Source organism: Tamandua tetradactyla, chromosome X (genome assembly GCF_023851605.1).
Source record: "Tamandua tetradactyla isolate mTamTet1 chromosome X, mTamTet1.pri, whole genome shotgun sequence".
NCBI classification, from domain to species: Eukaryota; Metazoa; Chordata; class Mammalia; order Pilosa; family Myrmecophagidae; genus Tamandua; species Tamandua tetradactyla.
This window is the reverse complement of record NC_135353.1, coordinates 49,614,596-49,634,283: the sequence shown is the minus strand read 5'-3', so window position 1 is coordinate 49,634,283 and position 19,688 is coordinate 49,614,596.

Below are 19,688 nucleotides of genomic sequence, written 5' to 3'. Positions count from 1 at the left end.
TATTACATTAGCAAGTAGTTCTAGGGTGTATTCCTGGGAGTTGAACCAGTGAATCATCAAGGATGTGTATCTTTACTGGATAATGCCAAAGTGTATTAGAAAGTGGTAGTACTAATTTACATTCCTATCATATTATCTGTATATATTCTTTCCATGTAACTTCACAGCAATCTTACAGGGAGAAAAAAAATGGGATTGTGAAAAAAGAATTATTATGGTTACCAGAAGACCTGCTCATAGTTCTGCCATTAACTTGTTGTGGGACTTCAGATAAGTTACTCTATCTCTCTGAGTCTCACTTTTTTCACCTGTCAAATGAAGTCTTTGACAAGGTGACCTTTGTGAAGTTTCTTTCAACCCTAAAGTTCTCTCATATCCATTTTTTGAAAAAAAATATTTGTTAGAGAAGTTGTGGGTTTACATAACAATCATGCATAAAAAACAAGATTCCCATATACCACCTTATTGATAACACCTTGCATTGGTGTAGTACACTTGTTACAATTGATGAAACCACATTTTTATAATTGTACTCTTAATTATACTCCATGGTTTAACTTAGGATTCACTGTTTTCTTATATCCAGTTTACAATTAGGAATACGGAGACTCAGAAAGATGATGTGCCTAAAGTCACATAGGATATTATGTGCACAGGCTCCTTAAAGCCTAGCTCAGTAAAGGGGCCACGCTATATGACCTTTAACATCACTTCTTATTTTATGGCTCTAGATTGATGGTCTATGAGTTCTAGGCCAAGATTAACCACTGTCCATTAATTGATCCATGTATTCTCACAAACATCTATTAATACTATATACAAGATAGGGGGGGCCGAGATGGCGGCTTAGTAAGGTACGTGCGTCTTAGTTCCTCCTCCTCCAAAAGCAACTACTAGGTGAACTGAAACAGTGCAGAACAGCTCCCAGGGCTACGGCAGGGAATGGACACACAGAGTACCCCAGTCTGGACTGGCTAGTCTGACTGCGAGACTTGGCTGCGGTGAGATCCGCGAGCGGCGCGCGATTTCCTGAGCAGTGGCAGCTGCGGCAGCCGGAGCTACTCCCTCCCTCCTTCCCGGGCTGGCTAAGAGTCTCGGAGAGGCAAGTTTCCCAAGCCGAGGCGGCCGGCGCCCCTCTTTTGCGGGCGGCTTCAAGACTCGTCTTCGAGTCCATGGCTGCGAGTCTCGGATCAGAGGGCTATCCAAGCTGCGGTGGCCCCCACCCCCGCGGGCGGCTTCCTGGTCCGGTAGGGAATTCCCCAGGCCGCGGCGGCCGGTGACCGACGCCTCTCACCCGCGGGCGACTTCCTGGTCCGGTGGCAAATTCCCCGGGCCCCCTGCCGACGGCAACCAGCCACAGGGTCCCCTCAAGCCATGGCGGCTGATGCCCCCACCACGTGTGGCCCCTGAGCCAACGGAGAGAATTGGATCGGAAATCCCCAGGCCGCGGAGATCGGTGACCGGGGGAGATCCATTCCAAACACGTGAGACAAACGTGTGCCACGAGTGCCACCTACTGGGCAGGATAAGAAAAACAGAACCCAGAGATTTCACAGAAAAATCTTACAACCTTGTTGGGTCCAACACCCAGGGAAATCTGACTAAATGCCCAGACGCCAGCAGCAGAAGATAACGGTCCACGCTCAGAAGATTGAGAATATGGTCGAATCAAAGGAACAAATGAATAATTCAAATGAGATACAAGAGCTGAGACAACTAATGCTGAATATATGAACAGAAATGGAAAACCTCTTCAAAAATGAAATTGATAAATTGAGGGAGGACATGAAGAGGACATGGGCTGAACATAAAGAAGAAATAGAAAAACTGAAAAAACAAATCACAGAATTTATGGAAGTGAAGGATAAAGTAGAAAAGATGGATCCTGAAAGCAGCAAGAGAAAAACAATCCATCACATACAAGGGAAACCCAATAAGACTATGTGTAGATTTCTCAGCAGAAACCATGGAAGCTAGAAGACAGTGGGATGATATATTTAAATTACTAAAAGAGAAAAACTGCCAACAAAGACTCCTATATCCAGCAAAATTATCCCTCAAAAATGAGGGAGAAATTAAAACATTCTCAGACAAAAAGTCACTGAGAGAATTTGTGACCAAGAGACCAGCTCTGCAAGAAATACTAAAGGGAGCACTAGAGTCAGATAGGAAAAGACAGAAGAGAGAGGTATGGAGAAGAGTGTAGAAAGAAGGAAAATCAGATATGATATATATAATACAAAAGGTAAAATGTTAGAGGAAAATATTATCCAAACAGTAAAAACACTAAATGTCGATGGACTGAATTCCCCAATCAAAAGACATAGATTGGCAGAATGGATTAAAAAACAGGATCCTTCTATATGCTGTCTACAGGAAACACATCTTAGACCCAAAGATAAACATAGGTTGAAAATGAAAGGTTGGGAAAAGATATTTCATGCAAATAACAACCAGAAAAGAGCAGGAGTGGCTATACTAATATCCAACAAATTAGACTTGAAATGTAAAGCAGTTAAAAGAGACAAAGAAGGACACTATCTACTAATAAAAGGAACAATTAAACAAGAAGACATAATAATCATAAATATTTATGCACTGAACCAGAATGCCCCAAAATACGTGAGGAATACACTGCAAACACTGAAAAGGGAAATTGACTCATATACCATAATAGTTGGAGACTTCAATTCACCACTCTCATCAATGGACAGAACATCTAGACAGAGGATCAATAAAGAAATAGAGAATCTGAATATTACTATAAATGAGCTAGACTTAACAGACAGTTATAGGACATTACATCCCACAACAGCAGGATACACCTTTTTCTCAAGTGCTCATGGATCATTCTCAAAGATAGACCATATGCTGGGTCACAAAGCAAGTCTTAACAAATTTAAAAAGATTGAAATCATACACAACACTTTCTCGGATCATAAAGGAATGAAGTTGGAAATCAATAATAGGCGGAGTGCCAGAAAATTCACAAATACGTGGAGGCTCAACAACACACTCCTAAACAATGAGTGGGTCAAAGAAGAAATTGCTAGACAAATTAGCAAATACCTCGAGGCGAATGAAAATGAAAACACAACATATCAAAACTTATGGGACGCAGCAAAGGCAGTGCTAAGAGGGAAATTTATTGCCCTAAATGCGTATATCAGAAAAGAAGAAAAGGCAAAAATGCAGGAATTAACTGTCCTCTTGGAAGAACTGGAGAAAGAACAGCAAACTAATCCCAAAGCAAGCAAAAGGAAAGAAATAACTAAGATTAGAGCAGAAATAAATGAAATTGAAAACATGAAAACAATAGAGAAAATCAATAAGGCCAGAAGTTGGTGCTATGAGAAAATCAATAAGATTGATGGGCCCTTAGCAAGATTGACAAGAAGAAGAAGAGAGAGGATGCAAATAAATAAGATCAGAAATGGAAGAGGAGACATAACTACTAACCTCACAGAAATAAAGGAGGTAATAACAGGATACTATGAACAACTTTACGCTAATAAATACAACAATTTAGAGGAAATGGACGGGTTCCTGGAAAGACATGAACAACCAACTTTGACTCAAGAAGACATAGATGACCTCAACAAACCAATCACAAGTAAAGAAATTGAATCATTCATTCAAAAGCTTCCTAAAAAGAAAAGTCCAGGACCAGACGGCTTCACATCTGAATTCTATCAAACATTCCAGAAAGAATTAGTACCAACTCTCCTCAAACTCTTCAAAAAAAATCGAACTGGAGGGAAAACTACCTAATTCATTCTATGAAGCCAACATCACCTTCATACCAAAACCAGGCGAAGATATTACAAAAAAAGAAAACTACAGGCCAAACTCTCTAATGAATATAGATGCAAAAATCCTCAATAAAATTCTAGCAAATCGTATCCAACAACACATTAAAAGAATTATACATCATGACCAAGTAGGATTCATCCCAGGTATGCAAGGATGGTTCAACATAAGAAAATCAATTAATGTAATACACCATATCAACAAATCAAAGCAGAAAAATCACATGATCATCTCAATTGATGCAGAGAAGGCATTTGACAAGATTCAACATCCTTTCCTGTTGAAAACACTTCAAAGGATAGGAATACAAGGAAACTTCCTTAAAATGATAGAGGGAATATATGAAAAACCCACAGCTAATATCATCCTCAATGGGGAAAAATTGAAAACTTTCCCCCTAAGATCAGGAACAAGACAAGGATGTCCACTATCACCACTATTATTCAACATTGTGTTGGAGGTTCTAGCCAGAGCAATTAGACAAGAAAAAGAAATACAAGGCATCAAAATTGGAAAGGAAGAAGTAAAACTATCACTGTTTGCAGATGATATGATACTATACGTCGAAAACCCAGAAAAATCCACAACAAAACTACTAGAGCTAATAAATGAGTACAGCAAAGTAGCAGGTTACAAGATCAACATTCAAAAATCTGTAGCATTTCTATACACTAGCAACGAACAAGCGGAGGGGGAAATCAAGAAACGAATTCCATTTACAATCGCAACTAAAAGAATAAAATACCTAGGAATAACTTTAACTAAAGAGACAAAAAACCTATATAAAGAAAACTACAAAAAACTGCTAAAAGAAATCACAGAAGACCTAAATAGATGGAAGGGCATACCGTGTTCATGGATTAGAAGACTAAATATAGTTAAGATGTCAATCCTACCTAAATTGATTTACAGATTCAATGCAATACCAATCAAAATCCCAACAACTTATTTTTCAGAAATAAAAAAACCAATAAGCAAATTTATCTGGAAGGGCAGGGTGCCCCGAATTGCTAAAAACATCTTGAGGAAAAAAAACGAAGCTGGAGGTCTTGCACTGCCTGACTTTAAGGCATATTATGAAGCCACAGTGGTCAAAACAGCATGGTATTGGCATAAAGATAGATATATCGACCAATGGAATCGAATAGAGTGCTCAGATATAGACCCTCTCATCTATGGACATTTGATCTTTGATAAGGCAGTCAAGCCAACTCACCTGGGACAGAGCAGTCTCTTCAACAAATGGTGCCTAGAGAACTGGATATCCATATGCAAAAGAATGAAAGAAGACCCATATCTCACACCCTACACAAAAGTTAACTCAAAATGGATCAAAGATCTAAACATTAGGTCTAAGACCATAAAACAGTTAGAGGAAAATGTAGGGAGATATCTTATGAATCTTACAACTGGAGGCAATTTTATGGACCTTAAACCTAAAGCAAGAGCACTGAAGAAGGAAATAAATAAATGGGAACTCCTCAAAATTAAACACTTTTGTGCATCAAAGAACTTCATCAAGAAAGTAGAAAGACAGCCTACACAATGGGAATCAATATTTGGAAACGACATATCAGATAAAGGTCTAGTATCCAGAATTTATAATTTATAATTTATAATGAGATTGTTCAACTCAACAACAAAAAGACAGCCAACCCAATTACAAAATGGGAAAAAGACTTGAATAGACACCTCTCAGAGGAGTAAATATAAATGGCCAAAAGGCACATGAAGAGATGCTCAATGTCCGTGGCCATTAGAGAAATGCAAATCAAAACCACAATGAGATATCATCTCACACCCACCAGAATGGCCATTATCAACAAAACAGAAAATGACAAGTGCTGGAGAGGATGCGGAGAAAGAGGCACACTTATCCACTGTTGGTGGGAATGTCAAATGGTGCAACCACTGTGGAAGGCAGTTTGGCGGTTCCTCAAAAAGCTGAATATAGAATTGCCATACGACCCAGCAATACCATTGCTGGGAATCTACTCAAAGGAATTAAGGGCAAAAACTCAAACGGACATTTGCACACCAATGTTTATAGCAGCGTTATTTACAATTGCAAAGAGATGGAAACAGCCAAAATGTCCATCAACAGACAAGTGGCTAAACAAACTGTGGTATATACATACGATGGAATATTATGCAGCTTTAAGGCAGGATAAACTTATGAAGCATGTAATAACATGGATGGACCTAGAGAACATTATGCTGAGTGAGTCTAGCCAAAAACTAAAAGACAAATACTGTATGGTCCCAATGATGTGAATCGAAACTCGAGAATAAACTTGGAATATGTCATTGGTAACAGAGTTCAGCAGGAGTTAGAAACAGGGTAAGATAATGGGTAATTGGAGCTGATGGGATACAGACTGTGCAATAGGACTAGATACAAAAACTCAAAAATGGACAGCACAATAATACCTAATTGTAAAGTAATCATGTTAAAGCACTGAATGAAGCTGCATCCGAGCTATAGGTTTTTGTTTTGTTTTGTTTTGTTCTTACTATTATTATTTTTATTTTTATTTTTTTCTCTATATTAACATTCTATATCTTTTTCGGTTGTATTGCTAGTTCTTCTAAACCGACGCAAATGTACTAAGAAACGATGATCATGTATCTATGTGATGATGTTAAGAATTACTGATTGCATATGTAGAATGGTATGATTTCTAAAAAAAAAAAAAGGACAGCACAATACTACCTAATTGTAATGTAATTATGTTAAAACACTGAATGAAGCTGCATCTGAGCTATAGTTTTTTTCTTATATATTTTTGTATTTTTTATTTTTATTTTTTTCTATATTATCATTTTATTTCTTTTTCTGTTGTCTTGCTATTTCTTTTTCTAAATCAATGCATATGTACTAAGAAATGATGATCATACATCTATGTGATGATATTCAGAATTACTGATTGCATATGTAGAATGGAATGATTTCTAAATGTTGTGTTAGCTAATTTTTTTTAATTAATAAAAAAATACTATATACAAGATAGGTACAATAAATACTGTGACATGTCCCCTGCTTTTGAGGAGCTCAAAGTATAATGGAAGAGATAGGTGGATAAACAAAGAATGATCACACTATAATGAAATAAGTGCTATGATGGAGATACGCACACAGTTTGGAGTGAGGGGTAGATGGAAGAACCAGATGGCACTTATTGAAGACAATGATGCTTCAGTGGTATTTTGAAGGGCAGGCTATTTGGATGATGGAGCAAGGTAGCTAGAAATTATCCCTTAGTCTTGGTTACTGATTGTCTCCCCATCTGGAATGCTGGCTCCAGGAGGGCCTAGACTTGGACATTGCCTGCTTTGTTCTCTACATTTCCCCACCAGCATCTAGCACAGTGCCTGGCACAAAGTAGTCAGTCCCTCGGTAAATATTTGTTATTTGAATGAAGAATAATATTTTCTTAGACCATTTTACAGTTTAAAAAATACTACTCTATACATTACCACAATTGATTTTATCAGGTCCTCTTGGTAAAATAAAAATAGATGGGTCAAGAAGTGGTCCCTCAAATGTCTAGAATAAGAGGAGATACTAATAACTGGTAAAGTTGCTGTTGTTGTGTTAACTATATAAAATCTGATTTTCTTTGCAGATGTTTCTTATGTTTCAGGAGAGGCTAAATCTAAAATTTTAAAATCTCTCTGAAACAAAATGTCCTTCATCATTCACTCCTTATTGCCAAAATGACTGTCTCCCATAAAATGTATGAGGCACTCTCTTCCACATTACTTCCCTGCCTCTTTGTCCTATATATGCTCCAAAAATCTGAAAACAGACTGAGGGCTAATTGCTGTGAAAAATCAATGCCTGTCGTTTTTTATTTTTATCATGACAATGAATGCTGGATTGTGCATCTGAACACAAGAATGGGAATTATTCATGTAGAAGAAATCAAACGTGGGACAAAGAGCCACTCTGTATGAAGACAGGGTCTAACATTTCTGAAATAGTTGAGAATCACTGCCTGAGACTCCCCTTCAATTTCCCATTCCTACCTTTTTTTTCCTGCAAAGCTAAACTACTGCCTTGGAGCTATATTTTAAGACAATTATTCTCCAGGTTGGTGAAGACCTAATCAGGGACTCTGAGAGCCTACAGAGGATTGGCAAAGAGGGGACCCAGTGAGCCTTTTTGCTGCTCTTCCTATCTAAATAGGGACTTTCAGTTATCATCTCTGTTAGCACCTTATGTTCTTCCCTCACAATACGTATCACACTGAATTATTGGCTCATCCAGATGTTAGGTTCAAAAATCAGCATATGAAGTAAAAATTACAGAACTAAAATTACCATTAACAATCACTTAAATCTCACATAAAGTACAGTGTAAGCGGTTTCATATCCTACTTTTGTATAGATATATACATGCATGCTTTGTGTGGATAATACATAACAAATTACATAGGCAAAATATAGCTTTCTGTGTTTTATTTACATAAAAAAGGACAGTGTCCAGAATTGGAATTCACAGAAGTGCACCTACACTACAACTCTATTTATTTTTGTAACTATTTGTTTAGTGTGAATTATTCCCATTAGTTTTTAATTTCCATAAAGACAGGGAACATGCCCTACTTTGATGGTGTCTCTATCCTTAATGCTTAGCTCAGTTCTGCTCAATAAATAGATATTGACTAATTCAAAGATGAGATGGGGATACAGGGACAATCAGGATAAGAGATTCGTTCCAGAACCAGCCTACCCTGCTACCACAGTAACCTCAATGACCAATGATTACAGTGTGGCCTATCAGCTGCCAGGCCCTAAAGATCACCCTGCTGATCAGCAAAGCTCCAGCGGACCGCTGTGCCTCTCTGCTTCCTTCCTGCCTGCCTGGGATGTGGGGCAGGAAACCCCAGATGATAGCATGTGTACTCTAAAGGCCAAATGATAATCATTTAGCTACAATAGGCCCGCAGTCTTTGTAAATTCCTATGTTTTTTTTTTAAGTAATTACTCTTATATATGAATTTCATTGTTAAAAAACAGGTACCACAAAAGGAGATGGGAGTATGAGTGAGTTTTATTTTCGGTCTTACACTTTCCTTTGGCTTTTAAAGGTGTTCTACAGTGAGCGCCTTTAAAATTTATATATAGTTTATAAAATTAGGAGAAAGTGTTTAAAATATTAAGTATACTAGAATTTAACTCCTATTTTAAGTTCCTTAGGATAACAAAGCCTCATTATTACCCATTTTAGGATTGCAATAAAAGAAAAGTTAGAAGACTGAAAAAGTAACTGTGATTATACTAAACACTTTAATTCTGTCATAATACTATTTCATTGCTTCTAATTTGATGGCATCGTTAATCAGACTCTGTCTCTTTTGATTAATACTCTGAGACAAAATTTCATTTTCACCGCTTTTGTGAAAAGACCATCTCTTGACTTGTTTGTCTTGAGTTCCATTCACCACTTTGAAGTAGGGATCATTTCTACTATGTTATAAATGAGAGTTTTGGTAAGTTAGGCTAAAAAAGGGAAAACAGCCACACTGCTTAAGTTTCCACTCGTTGAAAGTCTGACAACAATCTTCCCACCACACACCTCTTAACTTTCAGCACTTTGTCATTCTGACATAGATCATTTCCTTGCAGATTTAATCATTTGTATAATCCACACTTTCCACCCTCTCCAACTATCTTCTATGTATGCAAATATATTATGAGGAGAAATAAGGAAGTAGCTGATCCATCAAGGTAAAAGGTTGTGGAATGGTTCCAGCTTCCTCATCTCACTGCAGGTTGAGCACCGCTTAATACATCCTTTTATAATTAAGTTCATTTTCCCTTATGTGTCTGAAATCATACTGGATTAGAAGACTAGTATAGTTCAAAAATAAAGGCATGGAAATAGATGAAATGTGATGTTACTAGAAGCACACTGGGTCAATCTGAGTTCTGAGCTCTGCAATTAAGGTTAAATTTTAAATGGGTTAAGTGCCAAATTAAAAAGTTCAGCTGTAAGACCTCCATAGGCTATTTTATTCTAAAATCCCATTGTTTTTCAGATCTCAAATTGTAAGCATATCACAATATATTAAATAACAGCCCTTGGTTTAAAGATAATTAGCTTTTCTTAGCTGTTCTGGGATTTTTGCATGATATCTATAATTCACATCATTCTGGCATCTAGATAAATATTCCTACTAGTGAAATATAAGCCTGTGTTGTCTGTGGCTGATTTCAGGTGTAGCTATATTATCTTCAGCTGTGATCCTCTTAGGCCTACCTAATTCCACAAGGTCAAGCTAGGTCCATGCTCTGGCATGAGTCTCCAAGGTCCACCTAGCATCTGCTGTGAGCCCTCTGAAATTAAGCTAGAAAAATACTACTGACTGCAGTACCAATGCACTATCTAGCCTAGATTGAGAGACACTGTATCACTTCATTTAAGATTAAATAACAATCTTTAAATTGACATCATGATGTTACTTGACATGGAAAGTATTGGCCCAAATGATCCCACATAATCTAATTATGTTTATTCAGTTTCCATTAGGAATTTGCAGGCATCATCTATTCTAAGTGACTCTCAAATCTCCAGCTCTATCTCCAGACAAGAACCAATCTCCTGACCTCTAGACCTATTCATATATTCGACTGCTGATTGAATGTTCCACCTACTTTTCCAGCCACAAGCATCTGAAACTCAGCATACCTTAAAGTCAACTCTTTCCCTGTGTCTCCTCCTCATTCATTTCTCCTCCTGTGCTAGGACATTAGACAACCTCATTGTCATCTTATTGGTGGCTTGGGTTTTAAATTTCTGTATGTCATCTTTGACTTCTCACTCTCTTACCTCCTCACTTGTCATGTCCTGTCGAGTCGTGCCAATCCCATCTCCAGCATCTCTCTCATCCATCCTCTCCTTCTCACATCCACAGCCCTATTCCCTAGTTTAGACCCTAGTCCCTCCCAGCTATGCTTCTAAGTTGGTGTCCCCGATACCAGTCTCTACACTTTCTCCTTCAGGCTATCACATCGCTGCCATATAAACTTTCCAGAAGTCTAGATAGAAGCTTTAAACAATCCTACCCCAAAATTTTCAGAGGCCGACTTTTCTTATAGAATATCCGTTTTCAGACTTATTTTTGAAAACATATAAATGCATTCTTAGACAAAAATCTTACACAGAACCCAATATATGAAACAGATAAAAGTGACATTTTATTAATATGAATTTATTTTGTAAGTTAAGAATCATTACATTTATGTATTATATAATCAGTCAATGCAGAAAAATGAGGCTCTTAATAAAAAATCTGAAATCAAGTATTAGGGAACTGCAATCTAATAGTAACATCCAATTTATTTCTGATTTTTAAAATTTGGGTTGTACAGTATTGAGGAAATCCTAATTCACACAGATAAGTAATTACAAATACTAGCAGTTTTAATAGCTCATCTTGGACGATATTCTACTTGCACAAAGAAGGCAAAAGCAGTTTTACCATAAGGTCTGCAGAAAAATAAGTCAAGCAGTAGCATAGATTACTTCAATGCCTTTGATATGTTCATTTCTGTGTATTGCATATTCAAATCTGCATCTTATTACAGTCTTAAAAATATATTTCAACAGCTATTTTTTAAAGTAGAAAAATTAAATAAAATATCCTTGGAACCCTTGAAGCATTTATATAGAATCTTAGAGTTGATGACACATAGTTTGAAAACCTTTGCCATAAAACAAAATGCTTGATGATCTAGCTTCAATCTATTTTTCTCATCTTATTGTCCTTTATTGGAACATACAAGCATTCTTAAAAATAAAAAAAACTTATTTTCCCTGATTATTAATGTTAGAATACTTGCAGAAGAAAACTTGCTAAATACAGAAAAGAATAAAATAGAGGAAAAAATACCCAATATCCCTCAATCCAAGGATAAGCACTATAAATGTTTTAGTGTAATTTCTTTCAATCTTTTAACTTTCATAGTAAGGCTGTTAGGTTATGAAGAACTGTGCCAAAAACTTGAATAGATTATCTCACTTAATAGTTACACATGTCCAATAATTATTATTTATTTTTTATTTTTTAATAATAAAATTAATTATTTCCGTTTTACAATTGAGGAAACTGAAGATAAGAGAGGTTGAGAAACTTGTCCAAGGTGTCAGAATAAATTGAATATCTGGACTTCAAACTGAGATATGACTCCAGAAACTGTGTACTTAGCCACAACACTGCATCACCTCCCTTTTCATGCTCTCTTTAACTTAGTATTCCCTAAAGACATCTGCCTCTGCTCATGCCATTTCCTTTGCTTGGATTGCCCTTTTCCCAATTTCTGCATAGCCAAATCCTACTTATCATTCAAAAGCTACTTACTTTTTAAACTCTTCCATAATCCATCCTCAGCTCTCCTTTCTTGAACTCCAATACTTTTTCCAATACTCCTTCATCCACTTCCCCTCTCATCTCAATCTCCTTCCATTCTCCCTTCCCCCACACCCCAACACAGCAGAAATTTACTATATTTGTCAGTGCTGAGTGACTAGTGGCCCTCTTCCAGTTCACACACTTTACACAAGAGGCTCAGCAGTTACTCCAGGATGCAGCTACTGGGATAAAAGAAGGTGAAGTTGGCCCTCTGATACTAAGTGAAACTGAAGGTTCTGTGGACACAAGTCAAGAAAAACATGCCCTCTGTGTTCTAGGTAAAGCCTGTGTCCTCCACCACCAAGCTGCATCTCCCCCCACTCCTCATCCCCACCACGGCTGCCTGCTGCAGTTTTAACTTCTTTTCCTCTTCAAGGCTACCCTTGACATTCCTTTGGAGAGGATTTCCTCTTGATAAAGTCATTCACAATGTGGGATAATGCCAGCTTTGTGATCTATCTTGGATTGTAAAAAAGCAGCCTTGGTGCCTAAACAAATTTTCTTCGGTTTATTCCAAAATTTTGTGTCCCCTAAGAAGACCATTGTAATTGAAAAGCAATGCTCTGGATCTGAGATTATGGAACTTAGTTCCATGGAACTGTGTTTCAGTGCCACACAGGTAATTCCTAGAGGTCCATCAAGTCAAGTGTGGACATGTTTAACCCAATCAGTTAAGGGTTAGAGCATGGGGTTGTCTGTACATATGCCAACTAGAATATGGCCTCAAGTGACTGGAACTGGAAGCCATGAGCCCTCTAGGTATATGCCAATTGTAGAAAGACAATTTGCTGGTGTATTCTGATACACCACATTCTTACTACAGGGATGTGAGAAAATTTACATCTCTGCCCTGAACTTTGCCCTGAATTCAAGATCTATGTATCCAACTGCCTACTGGATATATCTATCTGGATGTATGTTGCACATCTCAAACTTAATATGCCTAAATAAGCTCCTGATATTCATTCTATCATGATGACCACCACCCACTCTACCCACACATACACACTCTCAGTTTTCCTCATCTCAGTTAATGGCAATTCTGTTCTTCCTATTGCTTAGGTAAAAAAAAAAAAAAAGTCATTTTTGACTATTCTCTCTCTCTCACACCCCATGTCTTGTCCAAAGCATATATTATTTGCTCTACCTTCAGAGTCTGGTTACTTTTCAGCATCCCATTGCCACCATTCTGTCCCAAGTCACCACCATTTCTCTTCTGGATTATTGCAATGGCTGCCTAACATGTTTCTCTGCTCTCTTTGCCCACCCCCAGTCTATTCTCCACCCAGCAACCAGGGTGATAATGTTGGAACTTAACAGGATCTATTCAAAATCCTCCAGTGACTTTTCATTTCACTCAAAGGTAAAGCCTCACTGTTCCTTGAGCATGTCAGATACACTCCTTCCTCAGAACTTTGCATTTGCTCTTCCCTCTGCCTACAACACTCTGTCACCAGAACTCTACAGTGCTAGCTCCCTCATTTCTTTAAGATCTTTACTCAAACCTCATTTTTTCAATGAGGTAACACTCTGTAAAACTGCAAAACAAATACCCTGACACTTCCAACCCCCCTTCCTTGTTTTATTATTCTCCTTAAGACCCCCAATAACTAACAAACTAAGCATTTTTCTTATTTATCTGGTTGACTGGCTGACCATGGCTCTAGAATATGAATTCCATCAGGGCAAAAAATTTAATCAGTTTTATTCACTGACAAATCAGTAGTGCCATAACAGTGCCTGGCTCATAGGAGTCACTTCACAAATTAAGTGAATGAATGTTAAAAGAATGAAAGATACCAGAACTAAATGAAGTATGGATTCCCCCCTACTTTAATGGTTCTCAAACTACTTTCAGAGGCTCCAGCATTCCCTTACAAGGGGAAAGAAATGTTACAAAAAGGGGTGTATTAGTCAGGATTCTCCAGAGAAACAGAACAAACAGGATATATGCATACATACATGTACATAAAGGCATCTCATATATATATAAAGAGATTTATTATAAGAAATTGACTAAACACAATTGTGGGGGCAGGCAATTCCAAATTCTTTAGGGTAGGCCAGCAGGCTGGAAATTCTGTTATGAGTATCTTGAAATCTTGAGTCTGAATTTCTTCTAGAGACCACCGTCTTACTTTTCAACTGATTGAATAAGGCCTACCTATATTATCGAAGTTAATCACCTTTCCTTAAAGTCAACTGTCTATAGATGCTAATCACATTTACAAAACACCTTCATAGCAACACCTAGCTTAGTGTTTGACCAAACACTGGATACCATCACCATAACCTAGCCAAGTTAACACATAAAATTAACCTTCACAAGGGGTAAGGCTCTGAACCTCTGCTTCCCTACTTTAATCAGAGCAGACCCACTCTTACATATTTTGCATTACACATTGTCCTCTTGTGAGAGCTTTGTGTTGAAAAAAAAAACATTACTTGGATGGATATTTTTAAATTGCTTGGAAAGCACTGCTGTAAATCTTAAGAAATCAGCCATAACCTCCCCAAGCTAAGAACAATTATTTGCTTCAGAGAGTGGACACAGGGTACTCTCAAGTTCCATGCTCCCCAAATCAGGATCCAGGGATGTGGCACAGATGTCCTAGGGAATGTCATAGGATATAAACATAGCACATATCCTGGAGCAGCAATTGTACAAAAAATTTGGGATCAAATACTAATTTTCTATTGAAATAAACAAAATGTGGGGCAGAATAAAAAGCTTTTGTGAATTTTTAAAATAAAACATGAGGCTTTTTTAATTGAGTACAAGCTAGAAGCCACTTCAAACTATTTGACTTGTGAGAGGGTCCATATTTAATCCCTTCTGCTGTTAAAAAAAGTAGATTCATTTGAAAAGTACTATATCCAAGTTATCTTCTTTATGGTGGGAGGAAGAATGGAGCTTAGAAATAAAGAGGTGTCATCAAGATAGACTAAAATAAGAGACCAGCTTACCTAGATAGACTCTTTACAGTAATGCTTTATTTGAACATCAGCCTGGAATGTTTTGCTGAATCATATGTCATTTTCTAAGCCCTCTCTGCACACTATACAGATGTCATTAGAAAAGATGTCATGGTTGAAGCCATTTCTTTTGCTGTTGCACTAGAAACAGCATCAGATTTCCTGTAGCTAAGGGCATGTGGCTAGAACAGCTTCCCCTGGGAGGCCTATGCCTATGGATAGAAGAGCAAAACATAGAACTGCAGTGAAACATTTATTTTATTCAATACATATTTATCAGGCACCTACTCCATGCTCAGTACCAAGAAAAAAAGTATAACATCGTTTTTTAAATGAGATTTAAAAAAAATTATTACCATAAGTATAGTTAATCAACTAAAAGCTGTGGTAGTAGTACTTAGGGATAGCTATGCTCACAAACATCTTTGCATCTTAAGTGTGCTCACTGATTAATAAGTCTGAGAAACCACAGTGGGTATTAAGCCTGCAACTATAAAGTATAATTTTCACTGGCAACATTTTCCCCCATATCTATCTTCATGTTCGGTTCACAATATTGGCTTCTTAGAAATTTTAAGGCTCACGAGTAAGAGGATGGTTGATCTATGTAGTTATTACAAATTAAGAAATAACAAAGATGTGTGAAAAAAAAACAAGAGACCTGCATTCTTATACTAGTCCTGCCACTATATCACTGCATCTCTTCCCCTTTCTAGGCCTCAGTTTCCTCATCTGTAAACTGAGGGTTCTCGTAGATGAGATCCTCTCAAATCCTCCTTCTAGCTCTGACATTCATGAGTGTGTAAAATCCACATTCATTGCCAAGCCACTGAGTGCATGCACATATTCTGAAATATGTAAAGAAATTAGTGAACAAGCAGCCATGGAAAAGCCCCATTAAACAAATGGACCTTGCTCCATGTTCTTATTTTCAATAGACATGAGTAAGATTTCAAAGTCCAAGAAACAACACTGCCTCACCCATCCTCACACCTCATTCCAATGCAAGATTATTCTTAGGTATTTCAGAGGTCAAATAAGGGATTGTCAGCCCATCCAAATCCAACCTACCAAACCCTATCTTCCTTGTTATCAGATGAGGGAAAAGCATTGAACAAAATGTGAACAATAACTATTAAATACTTAGACATGATCCTTATTTAAGGCTATTGAATTAGTTTGTTACATTGCTGGAATTCAAAAATGGAATGGATTTTCAAAAGAGAATTTAATAGGTTGCAAATTTATAGTTCTAAGCCTATGAAGTATCTAAACTAAGGCATCCAGGGAAAGATACCTGAATTCAAGGAAGGCTGATTAGTCTGGAAAACTTTTGTCATCTGGGAAGTCACATGGCTGGGATCAGTTGGTCCCTTGCTCTTGTGCTCCATTGCTTTTAACCTCTGTTCCTGTGGGGGTCCCTCACTTTTCTTCTCTGGGGATAGCTTTCACCTCTTTGCTTCCCTTGGCTCACTCTAAGTTCTGGGCTTCTTAACATCTCATGGCAATGTCTGCTGGGCTCCAAGCATCTCCAAACATCCATGTCTCTGTTCTCCCGGTGTTCGCATCCATGTAAGCTCTGCTCTGAGCTCTTTCCAGAATGTTTCCTCTATTAAAGGACTCTAATAAACTAATCAAGACCCAGCTGGAATAGATGGAGTCTTTGTCCCTCTAATCAAAAGGCCACACCCACAATTGGTCATGCTACATCTCTGTGGAGATAATCAAATAAAAGTTTCTGCCCTACAATAGCAAATTAGGATTAGAAATGGCTGCCACCACAAGATTGGATCAGGCGTAAACCATGGATTTTCTGGGGTACATAATAGAGTCAAACTGGCACAGTGACGTTGGTGAATATTGGTCTCAATAAGAACTTATGAAAGCCATGAGGCCTACATGGGGAAGCAACAAAGCCTACTCAGGAAAAGAACTGGAAGCACAGTTATTGGTTCCTCTCTAGTCCTCTTTAGAAGCAGAGCAGTTCTTTCTAGATGCTGTCTAGCCAAATACCCACTTGACCTCTACACAGGGATTTAATGCATTTATCTCTTAGTTTGGGTTTTTAAAGGACTATCAAATAATGAGAGGTCCCTTAGGGACAGTCTAGATCAATCGACTCTGGTTCTACTCTGATTGGTAGTAGATGGGCTTATTAATCACATGTTTTGTGAGACCAGTACAGATCTAAAATAATTTTCACTTGGAATATCTTTGAGAAGAACACACACCCTCCCATTCTTTCAGGTGGCCATAATTCTTGGACTTATACAAAGCACTATGGCCCCAAAACCCTTTTAAGTTTAAGCTAAGATTCGAAGAGCAGACCTTCCCATGACACCATTGCTTCGTTCTAGTCTCTCTGCCTTTGCAGTCACTCTATGAAGAGCTCATCATCCACCTGTCTCCAGCAGCCCTCCAAAAATTAACAACCCAAAAGTCAAATCAGTCTAAACTTTCTCTGAGAAGGCACTTAATTTAAGCCTGGCAGTGCTTCCTTCTGCGCTTCTAACTTAGACATACAGAAAAGGACTTTGAAGTGGTTCTGCATACCAGGCACTGGGTTTTGCTCTCCATTACACACAGGGGATGATAGCAGGCCAGAATGGGGCCAGCCAGCTTCTTCAGTGCTCAGAAGAAGAGCCAGAGTTGCAAGTTCAGAGAGCCAGGGAAAAATACCTGAGTCTCTGTGTGTTGGCAGTTAACTAGAAAGCAGGTCCATCCAAGAGAATTTAGTTCCTGACATGTTAAAAACAAAAAGGACTCATGACAGTGGGGAGAGGGGTGCTGCCTGGAAAGATTGCAAGACAGTGATCCCCTAAGACACTCCATTTGCATTTTTATTTGAATGTATGCCAAGTATCCCAGATTATTCTGGGATTCCCACATTCAAATGCTATGTTTCACTGTCAGACCATGTGTCCCAATTTGTTGTTCAAGGAATGTTATTTCCATACTTAGACATATAACACATTGCATGCCCCAGAGGAGAGAGTCAGCCCTGGCAATATTTACTTATCAAAAAAAAGAACAAAGTATCTGCTATTTTTTTCTTGATTCCTCTCTACTTTGTCTTCTTTCAAATTCTTTCCTTACCTCTAACAAGGGGCTGGTTTTTATTCCCACTCTAGTTTCAAAATAAGACATTAGAATTTGTTGATGGAGGCTCAAGTAGAAAAGACAGCAGTCATAAATTATGTTTTAAACCAGAAGATGCAAAGGGGAGACCTACAGACATATCATTGTGGCCCATACAGAATATTACATTTAAAAAGTGGGAGAATTTACTTAAAAATCCATATTTCCATCTTTTGTTAAAAAGCAAAAAAAAAAAAAAAAAAAATCTGGAAATACTAGGTCCACAGTCTCCTGGAGCAAAGATTGGTCAGATCAGAATAGAAGCTGCCCCCACTAGATAGACAAGCATTCCTTATGCAGCCAAATTCCTTACCAATCCCCATTGGCCTCTCTACACTGCAGCTGGCTATCATGGTCATATATCATTGCATTTTTACTACTAATTTTCCTCCAGTAAAGAAAGTGAAATATTTATCCTACTTATGCCAAAGAAGTAGGAAAATAAAAGACAAAAATGGACAACATATTTCAAGAAAAAATGGAGAAGATCGTATTTCTGTACAGAAGTGAAAGATGTTCCTATGTATTCAAATATGCAAAACAAAGTGGCTTTCAATAAAATACAGTTGGGTTTGTTTCATTCAGTTAAATCACCTGTCCGAAGTGAGCCAAGGTCGTGGAATAGGGAGCTCTAGGATTCAGTTCATCCTCCAGGTCAGCTAATAAATAGCCAGGAACTGTAGGAAATAACTATTTGGGGGCTCCAGAAATCTGAAGAACACCATACACAATCCAGGGAAAAGTGGAAGGAAGAGACTAATAAATTGTGCAGAGCTGTGAGTACAACTTTCCATGCTTCAGAGGCTGGTGTCCTTCCTCCACTGGCAATGGCAGGCTGCCTCAGGAGCCATGCCCTAGCTGGAATTAGAGGTTATCTTTGCCAAGAACAGGGATGGGAGGTGCACAACCAGATACCGATTGCAGATTTTGATTAGCAAATATGGTTTGCTGGGTTCCATTTCTGAGGACAGCTAAAGTTCCAACCCACCCTGGACAGAAAGTAGCTGGCAGACTCTGTATCAACCTCACCCATGGGATGGAAGTAACTTCTCAGGGCAGTGAGGAACAGTTTGCTGAAGGACAGCTTTTTCCCCAATGAAGTGGAGAGTCATGGCCAGGCACAAACTGTGGCTTTTGATTAGTGAATTCAGATTTATGGGTTCCTGCTCTCAGGACAGCTACAGCTTCAATCTTCCCAGGACAGAAAGCAGCTGGCCGGTGCTCTTTCAATCCCATTCCTGGCAGGTGCAGAAGCAGGACTGATTATGAGACTTAGTACCTTCTTACCGCAGTGGGGAACAGTTTGCTGAATGGTGGCTCTTCCCCAAGAAAAGGGGCAGGGGGTAA